The sequence below is a fragment of the Drosophila virilis genome, chromosome 5 (genome assembly GCF_030788295.1).
Source record: "Drosophila virilis strain 15010-1051.87 chromosome 5, Dvir_AGI_RSII-ME, whole genome shotgun sequence".
Taxonomy (NCBI): domain Eukaryota; kingdom Metazoa; phylum Arthropoda; class Insecta; order Diptera; family Drosophilidae; genus Drosophila; species Drosophila virilis.
The window spans coordinates 24,020,515-24,035,573 of NC_091547.1; the positions used below are offsets into that span (position 1 = coordinate 24,020,515).

The 15,059-nt window shown below is 37.9% G+C and overlaps 1 protein-coding gene across 1 annotated transcript in view; it reads right to left on the bottom strand.

The window, feature by feature from the left end:
- The window catches only part of gol (ring finger protein goliath), a 35,887-nt gene that overhangs the window by 5,719 nt on the left and 15,109 nt on the right, over positions 1–15,059 (bottom strand). The window contains exon 2 of the mRNA XM_002048936.4: positions 12,490–12,521. The gene's annotated coding sequence lies outside the window, so the exon portion shown is untranslated. The remainder of the gene's footprint in view (positions 1–12,489; positions 12,522–15,059) is intronic.

The window sequence follows — 15,059 nt, forward strand, 5'->3', positions numbered from 1 at the left end:
TCGTGTTAAATTCTCTCTAAGGAAAATCTGTTGGAACTTATAAGTATTTCACAACGATTTAGGATAAAACCGGGCAAAGAGAGAAAATGAAGGAATACCATTGATCTAACAGAATATACAAATTTTTCATAGTAATTTAATGTTCATTTCAGTCCAACTTTCCACGTACCGTTAACACTTTATAAATTTGTAAATAAGCCAACACTTTCCATATACTTTTTGGATCAGACACAAATCATATTTATTTTCAACTATAGACCGACCCGTTTAGTAATTTAAGCAAATGGCGATTTCCCTAGTTTCCTGCATTTTGGCCATTTCGTTGCGCCCAAGCGCCATCTGAAGGCCAATGCCACTGGCAAAGGCGTTGCCATTAATAATATGCCTGATGCTCCAATTTCCCCTCCCCCTGCTTTTGCCAGATCCCAAGTTGTTGCCTGCTGTGTCAGGGAAATGCAATGCATTTAAATATTTTATATTGTGCTGGCAGGGCTAGTGCCATGGCAAATGGGTGGCCAAGAGGCCGCACGAAAGACTCGTGGGTGTGCGGCTGACACTGAAAAGTGGTTCAGCAAGCCACCAGCCACCAGATGCCAGCATCAACAGCCACTGTCCACCACATAAAGAGGAGCAGGCAACCAGTTCCAGTTCTCCTTACTACAAAAACAGACACGCAGAGTCAGCTTGGACACCTACTTGTTATACCTCTATTTCCCTCTCCGACGTCTGGCCATTATATTATTTAATTTTTATATGCACTCAGTTTTTAGCAGTCTACTCAACCAACCAAGCGAGCCAAAGACCCGGCGATTCCACCAATTGAATACAAAACTTTATTTTGACGCCTATTTATGGTCGCATAATTCATTGTGTGTGCATGTGTGTGTGCGTATGGGTGACTTGGTTACTTAGCAGTTGGTTATTTGAGATTGTGCTACCTGACTTTGACCATATTGGTAAGTCAAACATATCAGTTTAATTAAATTTCTTTACAACACAAAACAATACTGTGTGAAGGTTGCGGGTTCGAATCGCAGAATCCCAACTATATACTAAATTTACAATAAGAATAAATAGTTGTGTATTTAATCACCTCTTAAATAATATTTTTTTCTGTTATTTGGCTTATAAGTTTCGCCCAGATTCCGGCTAGTGTAGCGCCCCTTTTAGTTCGCCTAGGTCTTGCCAAAATGTCTTTTCGATTGGCCCATTGCGCATTTTGCATGCATCGTTGCATTTTATTTCAGTATTCGCTGATGTTGTTACTGCTGTTGCAGTTGCTCTTGGCATGTGGCTAACCGGCAGGACAAGGGCAGAGATCGATGGTTGCAAAGAAAGGAGTGCAGGGCATGCGGCCAAATGGGGACAGAGTCGGTGGGCAGCCGACTGCTAAACGAGTCAGCCTAAAGAAAAAAGCCAACAACAACATTGAGCGAGCACGCTGCCCGTTTAGGATAATGACCCTGACTGTTCGCTGTGGCTGTTGCCAAAAGTGTTAAGAGCGCATATGCAGTAAATATTTATGTATGTGCCCCACTGTGCGTGTGAGTGTACGGGTGCGTGTGCGAGTGAGCGAAAGAGCACGCTGAAAATAAAAGTGAAAAATGGCAAAAATTGAATTTGGCATTCGATTTTTGTATTGTTCATTTGTAGGTTTGTTTGTTGTGCGTATTTGGGTGCGAGTGTGCGAGACGTGTGTATATCAAAGATAAAAATTGTGTTGGGTGTGTCTGAGTCGCATTTCTTGGTAATATCCACAAATTGAGTTGCTCTTAAAATTCGTCTAAAAAGTTTAATAAAAAAGGATTGGAGTTTTCCTAAATAGTTTAGCTTATACCTATTTATTTGGCTGTGGGAATATTTATTTGTCAGCTATCAAACATTTAAGCAGAAATCTTTAATTTGTACGCCAAATTTGCTCATCTTCTTCTCACCTTAATTACACGTATCAATTATGTATATTTTTCGCTAAGAACTGGTTGTTGTTGTCATAATTGCTCTTGTCGCCGTATCGGTGGCACTTGTTCTTGTTTATTTATATAAAGCGGTTGTTGTTGTTATAAAATTACGTTTCGTACAATTTGGCCAATTGCCAAACTGAGCAAAGTGTTTTCCCCATCTAAATAAATAAAGCGTCTTAATTGTTTTTTCTCCTTTCTTTTTATTCCTTTTTTATATATTCTTTTTATATAGGATTGCGTGCTATTTTTAGTTTATTTATTTTGCGTTTCATGCATTTTTGATAATTTCTTTGTTTATTGTTTTAGTGGTTAAGCTTTTTATTCAGTTCGATCCACAGGTGTGTCTATTTTTAGTTATTTTCCCAGACTTGGCACGACTTTTGTTTGCGGGGCAAGATAAAAGAACTAACTTAAGCTTCTTTAGCTGGCTATCAATAAAAAGGCATTTCCATATTAAACTAAAGACATATCATGCCTGGGTTTTCGATTTCCCCTTACTATTCATATCTTTTAAACAAATACTATCTGCAGAATGGTGTCATAAATCAACAGTTTCTGTTGGTAAATTGCGAAAATCAAAAAAGAATAAATAAAATTCAATTAAAGCAGCCTTCCATAAATTCCGTTAAATAAACACACTCTAAAACCGCGCAGATAAAGCCAAAAACTACAAATAATTCAACATTTATTTGAGTATAAATTCAAACTCATAAGTGCACTCACATAAATATTCGTTTGTTTGTGTATCAAAACGTGATTTGCAAAAAACGTGATGCGAATGATAATAGATTTTGCAATACGAGTCTTTGATAGTTGTTTGTTGTTGTTATATTCGCTTTTATCTACAAACGAGTGTTTGCCGCTGCTTTATTCACTTGAATACAAATTGAAAACAAAACAAATAAAATAAAATAAAATATATAAATATTTAATTTATGTGCATTTGACATGCCTAATGGGCAGAGGAAGCACAAATTGCTTTAAACACACACTAAAATCGATTAGAGATTTATGAACTAAGCAATTATATAGGTGCAAGCCAAACAGACGACAAAAGGATGCCCAGCCAAAGAGCTGAGGAGGAAGTCAAATACAGTTGCCGGCAATTAAAATGTGATTAGCAATAATTCGAAATTAAGATTCAAGACATGTGCTACACACAACACACTTTATTCATGAGCAGAACATTATATAAGGAAGACCCATACAAAACTGTATGCAAAGTGAACTGAAAATACTTTGCTGCTGCCAAGAGGAAGTCTTTTGTGGTTAAGTTTTATAATAAAAGTATGGGACAGTGATTTATGGACTGTACTAAAAAATATCGGATAGAAAACTCAAAAGAAAACTGAACCCACAATTAGGGTTCGTATTTTAGGCTAGTACAAGTCGTTGGTATTAGAGGATACCGATTCGAATTTCATGCAAACTAATGAATGCAGCTTAAAAATGAAATGAATAATTATAAATACAGTTAAAAATTACGTGTAGTACTTAAAAATTATAGGTATAGGTTGAAAATTTAAAATTCAAATAATAATAATAATAATAATAATAGTAATAATAATAATAATATATCTTATACTCATTATTGTAATAGTAATAGCTATAATAACACTAATGATGATGATATAAGAATACTAATAATTCAATTAGTGATAATAGTAATAAAATTATTTGCCAAAAATGTAATTCTTTTTGTTACCAATGCGTAAATCTTTAATTTGATATAAAAGTTGTGTAGATAGTTCACAACTTAATCCTATACTCTTAATTGTAATAATGTAATAACAACAAAAATAATAATATTTGTCATATTATTGAACACTTATATATATACCTATACCTAACTCTATAAATCACTTTCATCTGCCGCTCTCTATATAATAAACAAATTTCAAATGCTTAAATTTAAAGTTAAGCAAATTAAATTGGCATTAAATTGTTTGCAAAAGTGCAGCGTTGGGCTGTTGTAGACCGCAATGGCATTTTTGCTGGCATTATTTCCACCAATGGGGTTTTGTTTTCTGAAAAGTTTTCATTTAACATTTGAGTGGTTTTGATGCGTTTTAATGCGCTCCGTTGGCTTTAATGCATTTCGTTGAACTCTGCACAACAATCGCAACGACAACAAAGGCAATAGAAACACAACAAAAATGTGGCAAGAGAAATGACAGAAAAAATTACAGGTGTAACAGGTAGCACGGAAATGTGCACTGATTACGCGCTTAATTTATGCACTTGTTCAGAATTATGAGTGCTATGCTATTATAATAACTTATAGTCTATATAGTGCATAATTGTTGCTCAAAATAATTGTTCTTGTTTTCTTTTTTTGTTGCTGTGCTGATTACGAAAAAAACATGGAAAATGGCCATAAGCAATTAGCGTGTTGTAAGCGCTGAAGAACCTCAAATGAACTATCCCGTCTTTCAATTAGAATTGCGCCACTTGCTTGCCAATGGAGCCCGTCGTTACCCCTTTTGCCCTTTTTATGCCCCTCCCTGACGTCCCCCCTCTATGATTGCCTCATTGCAATACACGCATTTCAGTTTGCTAAACGGCGCTCGTTTTCAAAGTGTTGCCAAGTACAGAGGGCTAAACTTTCGTATGTAACTCAACTGTGTTTGCGAGTGCGTATATGTGTTCATCTCCGTGTGTGTGTGTGTGTGTGTGTGTGTGTGTGTGTGTGGGCACTTGTAAATGTCGCCAAGCTGTGCTGTCAGTTGTTAAGAATCACTGACACTGGCAGGCAGCAAACGCACAGCTGCTAACTGCCCCCGCTGGTCTAAAGCCCTGCTTAGACCCTCGCACTACTTTGGCAATTGGGGTCCTATTAGTAGATTTCGTCTTGGATCTTGGCTCATGAGTCGGCTGTCAGCTGCAGGCTGTCGAGAGCCATCGCAAGTCGAATCATTTTGTTGAGCCAAATTGGCAAAGGAACAAAACTTTCAAGGCTGTCATGTCGATTGCACTCGTGTCCAACGGATTATATTGGTAATTAAATGCGAAAATGCGGAATGCGAACCACAAACACGACAGCCAAGTCGCATAAAACTTTACCCCAGTTTGCGTACGATTTGTGGTGCGAGAGATTGAGATTAACAAGTTTGCGCAAGAGGATTTCGACTTGACCCCAACTAAACAAATTCTCGCCCGTTTTAGCATTTGCATTTTCAATTCGGCTCTGTGCGTGTGTTCTGAAACGTTTAACGCCGAGTTTCTTTTGGAATTATAAAGAGCTCAGACCTTTCGAGAAGTCTAACCCCGCTGAGTGGCAAATGTATGTCTCTCCAGCTTATTTGCACAGCTCTACAAGGGAATGCAATGTCTCATAGATCGATCGGACGGAAAACTGAGTGAAAATGAAAATAAAAAAATACTTTGGCCGGGCAAAGTCATGTAATACTAGACTAGACTAGTAGTATAAACATATTTGTTTGTTTCTGCTATGCATTACATTATAAGCACTCATTACACACTTTGAAGGGTGGTTTGCTTTTGGCTGTCGGCTGGTGTGTGATATTATCTTTCAATGCTGTAAGGCTTACTTGTCAGAGCAGAGGCAGCTGACTTATGGTTTATTATCGGGCAGTGGCAGTTACAAAAGCCGCAAGCAAGTGAAATTAAGTAATCAGTAGCAATAAGTTGTAAATCAAATTTCCTATTTTTTTTTTTTTATTTTTTTTTTGTATACTACATGTATCAGAGACTCTTGTTTATTGTTTTTTAGTATTTGCGCAGCAAGAAATGTTTTATCAGCCGTTGTTTTTTTTTTTATTTTCTTGCCTAGTAAAACTGTAGAGCATAAAGTACTTGTGAATCACTTTAGCATGCGGCGCGCGCTCTCTCTGTCTCTCCCATACTCTCCCTGGCTCTCTCTCTCTCTCTCTGTTTCGGTATCTCATAAGTCAACTCTGGCAGAATGCTTGGCACCTTGTGTGTCTTGTGGCTGTTTGGCGACTGCTGTTCCGCTTGTTTGCATATTGCAACATCTGTGCAAGCGAAACCAATTTAAAACATACGACAGCACATGCTCACACACACACACTTTCACACAGTCGCGCACATATGCAGTCACACCCACACTTTCGAGTTAGAGACCTTTTTCAAAACACATACTCGCACACACACTGCCTGCTAAAAATATCCAACCGCAACAGCAACATTTTTCGTCCGCCCGTTTCGACTCATTTCTTGTTTCATATAACTCAACTCTCATTTATTTTGCCTTGGAACTGCACTTCGCCTGAACTTTAATTCAGTTTCCATGCCAGATTTTTTGTATTTCTTTTCGACTTGACGTGGGCGTTGCCTTTGAGTTTTGACTCGAAAATTGATGTCTGGGCCACTTGTAATTCCTAATTGGTCACATATTTTGCATGCTATTAACACTTTGATCTTTCGCATTCTCATCCTCAAGCCAAATGCTCAGTTAATTAGTTTGAGAATTGTTTGACTTTGACAAGTGCTAAATCTCATACAGAACTTACAGAATTACACCGTGAATTATATGTGCATTTATCGCATGTAAGCTACATAACTCTTTTAAGCTGCAAATATTCATTAACAGACTATAAATCAATTATTACGTGGACCACATATCCATTAATTAGTTATATGTTTTTTATTTTATGTTTATAATTAATTTATAGTTGATAAAATGTTTTCTGTTTGTGCACGCTCTATTAAACAGCAAAAAATTACTAATTAACTTTATTCTCGTAAAATATTTCAATTTAATTTCGACATTAATTCCGAAACTAAGCAGGCTTTAAAGACCTGTCGGGATATTTATTACTGATTTTATATTTAATTCTGATTAAGTTCTTGTTATAAGAGAATAGCACACAATAAGCAATATGCTAGACACAAATACAAAACTACATTCACGCACTTGACTGGCATTCGAACCAGCAAACTTCTAGTCGAAATTACTCATTTATTTATCGAGGACTCTCACCAGACCAAGCTCTATGCAATTCATTAAGGTAGCTCTAAGAATCTTACTGAATTTATTGACTCCCAACCCCTACGCTTATCACTTGTCTCATGGAACTAAGACAGCATTTCCGTGACCTACATACGATTAAAAATAAAAGAAAAAAGGAAAGAACACTAAAAAAGAAAATGCATCTGTAGAGTTCATCTAAATAATGCAGAGGCAGGCAGGAAACATGGTTGGGGGCAGAAGCTCTTCAAGTTGTTTGTTTTATTTTGACACAAATTGAAAGACGCTTCGCATGCGAGCAAAAGTCCAACTCAAAAGTTTAAATAAAGTTGTTGAAACTTCCTCTTGAGTTTCTGCATTTGCGGAAATCGCGCACCAAAACCGAAAACTGTGCATGTTGTGGCTCATAAATCATTTTACAAAATTATAGACAAAATCAGAATTATGGCGAAACTTTCAGTTCAAAGCGAATAAAACACTTTATCGATAAGACACGAGCATTGGAAACATTTGCATGGGTCAAAGCAATTCTCCGGTGAAATCTAAATAAAGCAGCTGGCCCTAAGAGAGGGCAGAAAATGGCGGAGGCGGAAGATGGGCGGCGGGGCTGTTGCCTGACTGAAGTGAGTTTCTAATTATCGCCGGCTGCTGTTAAGATTCAAATTACGTGATATCCATTAAAAAATACTCTCCGTACTTTTGCTTTCGTTAGAGCTCCAAATGTTTGACTGGGTTTCAGTTGTTGTTGTTGGGGTAGGGTTCGGCTACTTGGCGCTCAGCCAAAGCTGCCTCTCTTATTTATTTCGCAAATGCATTTTAATGTCACTTTACTGCAAATTGTCAGCGCAGCACATTCATCATGAGGACAGCCAACCCGCCCCTGCACATTTCTGTGCTATTGTTTAAGTAGCTGCCGTAAATGGCAGAATATGCTGTTGAGAATGGGTTTTCAAAGAAATTCAGGCAGCAGCTGACTTATTGACAATGGCAAGGACATCAAATTTGGCTTAAGGACCAGCCTGGGCTGGTTTTCAAGGACGCTTTTAGGTGCTAAAGACTTGACTAAGCAGAAAGTATATGAATTTCAGTAGGTTTAAAACTAAAACAGTATTATTCTAAACAAGCATTAAAAACAACTCAAACTTATTGAATAATTTTGTAACAAAAATAAACAAATATCTGTCCGATAAAGTAATCACATTTTCTAGCTAGACTTAGAGGCGGAGTTCAAGCTGAGAGACATGTCTGAAAGCCATAACGTTTTTAGCTCTATAAACATTTTAGCTGATTTGTGACTCGTCTGCCACAATAAAAAACCTCTATTGTCGGCTGGCTAATAAATGTCTTGGCTGTCTGGCTCTGTCTCTGGGCCACACCTCCAAGAATCGAATGCACTTGAACTGTGCCGCTTCGAGGTTTTTTGACTTGCAGCAGTCCTAAGCGAGCCACGAAAACTTGTAGAAATTGTCGCCATAATGCGGTATATAAATATTTATTGTACGTGTTTGGCTGACGTTTCCCCTTATGGCCTTGAGTTTATGAGCCCGAACTGGACTGTTTGTTATTGCCTTTTGTCTCTGGTCTTAAACTTAAACTAATAAATGCGTCGCAGTTCCATAAAATGCAAACAGAGCGGGCACAACTTTCAAAAGAACTTCTCGAGAAATGCAAGCAAAACAAAAAAAAGAGAATATTGATCAAAATTCATTTGATACGGCCAACATAGCTACCCGATAGCGGACGAGTCTATAAAAATATTAATACTCTGGCCACATGACAACCGGCCAAATGAAAATCACGTTCACACTAGTCACGTTTACGGCCGTGGCAATAACAAAAAAACGCATCAAAAATATAAGTGCAACACAATACTTGACTTATGTCTGCGACCTGCTGCGCTATGAATACCCTGTAAGATATATGGGTTGCAGGGTCGTGTAACGATTGCAAGCTTTAACCAAGCATTGGTCTATTTTCTGAGTGACCAGCTTAAACGAATGTTAAATTCTTCAGAATTTGGTAACATTCTTCTTATATGGTTTTTGGGTTTGGCTACCTGTGGGTCAGGGTCTAGCTGAGCTCAAATAAATCCAAGAACTATGTCTTGATTCTCTTAGCTCATCAAACTTGTAAGTTCTTAAAAGCTTATACAACAATCAACACAATATTAGTATGGATTAAAGCTAAAAATCGCTCAACAACAGCTCAGGCTAAATAACCTTCAAGTATACTGTCATAGTTATTGTAGCTTTTCATGTTTACAGGGTATACCCTAGCTGACTCTCTTAATTGCGTTCCTATGCCTATTTTTATAGCGACAGAGAGGCGCTGAAGGGGGTCAGCTTAAATGGCAGAACACGTGTTAGGCAACAGCGCCAGCAACGTCATAAATCTCCGCACACCTTCTGTGTCTTGTCCACCCACAGGCCAGGCACAACCCGTTGCCAGTCCGAAGCACAGCAGCTGCGTCCGCCTACGTTTGGCCCCATCGGCGGTTCGTTGCGTAGCGTTGAGTATCTTAATGCCCCAACCTCAACGCCAACCCCAACCCCAACCCTAGTGCCAGTCCCTATAACCGTTTCCCATTTCCAGGCCTTTGCCGCAGTCACCTTTATTGGCCACTCGAACGTCAGCATTTAAAAAAAAACGTGATTTCCGCTATTTGCCTGCTGTAATTGTTTACACATACAGCAGGCGACAGAGAGAGAGAGAGAGAGAGGGACGGACGTGGGTTCGGTTAAGTCCCGCCAACTGTTTAGTGTTCAGTTTGGCTTCTGGCTAAAATAGACGCCAGCTGCCGCCACTCAAAAGTGCACAAAAATGCTTACACTGACGCCCCGACGTCAAATGTCATCCATACTTGCACCCAAAACATGACAGCGGTACGGCCAATGCGTCCACATGCCCCAAGACTTAGACTTAAAAGAAGAAAAAGAAGGAGAGGCAGCAGCACAAGACATAAATGCAGACACACGAGTACGAAAAGTAAGTATTGCTGACAGTTGCATTAACTGCGAAAATTCTGACACCTGAATGCAGCTGTTTTGAAAGGCTTTCAAAAGATTGCAGCTGTAGGTGAAAAACTTTGGAAAAGTGCACGAACTGATAGACCTCAAAGGGCTGGGGGGCACATATGTTGTTCCTGATATGCGTAAAAGAGCTCCACACTCAGTTGAATGTCAGTTAGCCCCGTTTCTATTTGCAAAAAATGATAACTGAGAGATAGAAACGAATGCAAGTATTCAAGTTTAATGATGAAAGGAAAACTGAAGAATTTTACATTCGTTTTGTGTATGTATTATTTTGTATATGCTTATACAAGCTGTTTATGCTGATTGACTGACTGACTGACAGCACACAGGTCAAACGTTAAATAAAGCAAGCTAAAATTTACACAGTGAATTTGTGACGTGGATTTTGGAAAATTTTAAGCACAAGATTTAAGAAGCACAGATTAAAGAAGTTTAACATTCCCAACTGTGTATTAAACATATATTTTGACACCATTTAAATAACTTAGCAGAAGTACTTAAATACTGTGCGCATAGCCTGAGCGAATAATATTCATACATTATTTTGGGAATTCTTACAATTTGAGGACAGTTTAGCTGTCTGTTTCGGCCGAAAATTACCTTTGCAGCAATTTGGCTTTGCCAATTTTCTTTTGTGCCACTGTGCTTAACGAACCGTGGCTGGCACTAGGATTGCGAATGGGTCTGGAACAGGGCCTGGGTCTGGGTCTTGGTACTTGGAGCATGGCACATGCCATAAGGCTTCCTCCCTGTTTGGCGGGCAACATTGTCAGTTATTGATTTCTGAGCCAGCAACAATGGCAGCAATTTCATAGAACTTGTAGATACTCTTTAACTATTGACGTTGTTGCTGTTATCAAAGTCATCAAATGCCATCAAATGTATAAAAGCAGAAATCAGCGTACTCAACTTGACTATTTTTTTTTCAGAGTGAAAACTGTTAATGGCTTTGGCATTTTCCAGAGCATTTTCCAACAACAAACGTCAGATAATAGAGACAAGTGACCTCAATATGTTTATGAACCGAAACTAAAACGAAGTCTCCGGCTCTGTCTTTGTCTCTCTCACTCTATCTCAGTTTCAGTTTCTGTTGCCATATGCAGTTTGGGTTAAGGTTACCGACCCACAGAGCCCCCAGCCACAGTCACAGCCTCAGCTTCAGCTTTGGTGTGGCCTGGCCTGGCCAACTGGCCGCATTGAGATACAATTGTATCTGTATCTTGTGCAAATTGTAAATACTGTTGCTGTTGCTGCCGCTGCCGCTGCTGCTGCTGATGTGGGGCAAACAATGATGCTGGCAACGATGATGCTTCTCTCTGTCTCTCCTCATTTATCTCTATCTCTCTCTCTCTCTCTCTAGGCCATCTCTTTCTCTCTATCTTCTATTATGTTTATTGCATTTTGATGATTTGTATTGTTGTGTATTTTGTGTGTTGAAATTGTGGCTGTTGTTGCTGTGAATTGCGTAATGCCAACCTGGTTAGAGCAGCGCTTAGCTGTAATTGTAGTTATAATTAAGTCATAATTGCAGCCAAAAAACCCATGCAAAATGTTTTTAATTTCGGTTAGATAATGCATAGAATACAATTGGGAAGTCTTAATTGGAGTAGGGTGTTTCATTGTTAGAATACAATAAAAAAAAAACTCAATAAAATGCTCCTTTAGCTGTACGTATTGTCAAGTTAAGCTTGGCTTGAATTCAGTGTATTTAAAGTTTATTTTCCTTTTGTGGACATTACGCCCCAACCATATCAATTATTTGTACCTATGTCATGTACTTTTTTGAGTATTTGCTTATAATTTATTATTTACTTGCTGTGGCCATTACCTGGCGTCTCTCATGAATATCCAAGCCCCACCCAACCACTCGGCCACCCACATGTCACACGCAAGAGACAACACACGTGGATGGCCACGCGCTTAGCTGGGTGCCCCCCTCCGCTGACAAATACGCCGTATGTCAAACAGCAAAGCTGTAAACACCCCCCGCCAAAACCCCGAACGGAAGCAAAGTCTTATATTTTTTTGTAGCCGTCATATGCCAAGTTTGGCCGCAGGCCTTAAAAATTGTAGGTTAAGTCTTTGGTTAAGTCTTAAACTTTATAACCACTAAATGTTTTTTCATAAAAATAACTCGTGCTTATGGTAAAAACTTATGGTTTAAGTCAGAAAGTATTTTTTGATAAAAAAAAAATAATTTTTATAAATTATTTTGACAAGCTGTTTTTGGCTCAAGAGAGTTTATCTTTATATAGATAGCCACGCGCGACTATTTTATTTAATTATTTTAACCTATCATCAAATTGTAAAAAGGTAAAATGATGGCATTTTATTTTTAACGTGTCAGCTTTCTAATGGTTTCAGCTAACAATAATCTAATTAGGCGCCATCATTTATCATCAAAGTTGACCTCAATTTTTTTAGCTGTCTTTCAATTGATTCGAGCTTTAAATTAGCTTCACGTCAGAAGTTTTTGCAATAATTAATATGATATATGAACAATTTTCCGCTTTCCACAACAATAAATGTCAGCTCTGACACTTACCACAGTTTTCAATTTCCTTCGGCTGAGATGGGCTGAAATAAATAAGGTAGAAAACGAAAAATTCAATTATTAAAATGTCAGTCAAATCAATTGAAATATATAAAATATTTAAATAAATAATGCTAACAATTGTTTTGCAGTAAACAAGAAATAACAACAATTGCTTAAAAACGAATGCAATAAATATGTAATCGTGGCCACGCGTCCGTGTGAAATATGGTAAATTACGTATACGCAACGTTGAGCCCAATTGACCTTGACCTTTGGGCTTGTTGGGGCTTATTACAGCCAGTGCAAAATTGGCCAACAATTTAATTGACGCTTTTGTTGCATTCAGTTACGGGTATTCATATTTATTGGGAAATCCGAATTCGAAATTACCAAACGTAATTTTCTATAGAGTTTACTCTACAGTAATTAAATAATTATATGCATTTTAGCTATTTGCTTGCTCTTATTAAAAGTAAAGGCTTAATTGCTTTAAACTTTAATTGAATAGCTTATTTAAGGCTCTTCTGAATTTATTAACCACTTAAGAGCCTTTCAGAAACTATTCCATCTTATTAGCTGGCAAATACTTTGCGCTCAAGTAAATAATATTAGCAAGGCATATTTTTTAAGCAGCTTAAAATTACAGCCAATTGAAATGGCTTTGCAGCTTTGCCAAATGCTGTGAATATTCCCGCTTGAATACTCATAGTAAGTATGAATTGTTTGAGTATTTATGCTGTATTTACGTTGATCAATTAACACTTAACTGATTAATTGCAGAGATTTGTTTGCATTCGCCACACACACACACAAACACTCGCTTGACTTGTGGTCATGTGCTGCAAAAACGTGCCATTAGAAACAACAACAACTCAGACGTACCCCCGCTTATATAGACAGGCATTAATCGAGAAAAGAGCGTCAAAATGTTTAGCGCTCGGTAATTAGTGAGCAGCGGCGCCCCTTTCGCACAGGCTGACCCCCCACCAACCCTCTTTCAACCATTTTAGAGGTTTGCCATGGCAACAATTTGCCATTCGTTTTGCTGTTCTTAATTTGCGTGCCAAGATTCTTAAACAATATTGATTTTCATAGCACGTAAAGGTGTTTAATCACCGACTGCAACAACCCAGCCCAACCCCTACAACCTACCCACACCCTACAAACCCTACACACACACATACATACACACAGCCTGCCTCATTAAATTCTCGCAAATCGTATTTGGTATCCAATTAATGGGAAGCTTTGTTTTTATTTGTCCACATTTCTTTTCATCAATATATCGTTTACATATATGAAATTCCACGCACTATTCACGTCTCGCAAATGCGCGTATGCAAAATCGATTCCTGATTCCGGGACTTGCAATTAACATCATAATTCATTTACTATTTTTTTCTATAGACTTTCCTATGCGGAAAAGTCTGCCTGTCAAACTATAAAGAAATCAGCATTCGCTTTTGTTCTGTTTGCATGCATATATGTATATATGTATATGTATGTGCTTATGAATGTATCTTATGTGCAAGGTTAATCAGTCTATATATTGTTTCTAACTATCTGCCCACAATTCAGTTTTTTGCTGAACTGGTTCGTAGCTTCCTTATTCTCTTGGTTTATGCATCTGTATCTTTTTGTTTGTCATTCGCAAGCACGAATAAGTTGAATAAGAAAGTTAAAAACTTGTCAGAGTTGTTTTATTTATAACGTATGCTTGTTAATCAACTTGCTTAAAATCTTGAAATAGTTATTATCAACTATTATTGATATTTTTATTTTTAGCACAATCCCGAGTTTATCACATTTTGTCCAATTACTGTCACTTTTTGTTTATTTCGCTTTTCGTAATTATTCTCATTAAGTTCTAATAAGCTGTGCATTATACCCTCAACCCTTTCCCCATCTCGCTCAACTACGTAACTGGCTGTCGTATCCAATCTAATTTTCATTATCTATTATATTATAATCTGGGTCTGTCGTAACCAAAAGGCGATTGGGGTAGCTTGTGGCATTATCTTTTCATGGGGCTTTCACTTTTGCAGTCGAATCGATAAACACAACGAATATCTGTCAAATCCAGGGCAATTGCTGTAAATTACGAGTAGCTAATGCTGTTTATATAGTGCGAGCAGCCGTATGTATGCCAACTAGTCAGTTTATGTTATGGACACGACACTTATTTATCGTGATTAGCCGTTGCTTTGGTTTCAAATGGTCAGCTGGACAGGCCAGTCATTTGACGTATATTACTATCTATTATTCTCGGCTGGAAACATATGTGTGTCTCTGCCATTTACGGTTTTGGTTGGTTGTGTCTAGATGTATTCGCGTGCCATCCAATTGCGTGAATTGTTTTAATTTAGACTCGTCTCGGTGACAATATGCGACATACGCCAAAGCAATGTGCAGTGCGTGATGGGAATGAGAGATTGAATTCAAATTCGGATTGTTCTCAAATAAATAATAAAAGATTTTATCCGAAAATAATATACTGATTGCCTGGAGAACTAGGCATTGCTTTCTTTATGCAGAATTTACTAATACCTTTGATAAGGCTTTAAATAATTTATGTAGGA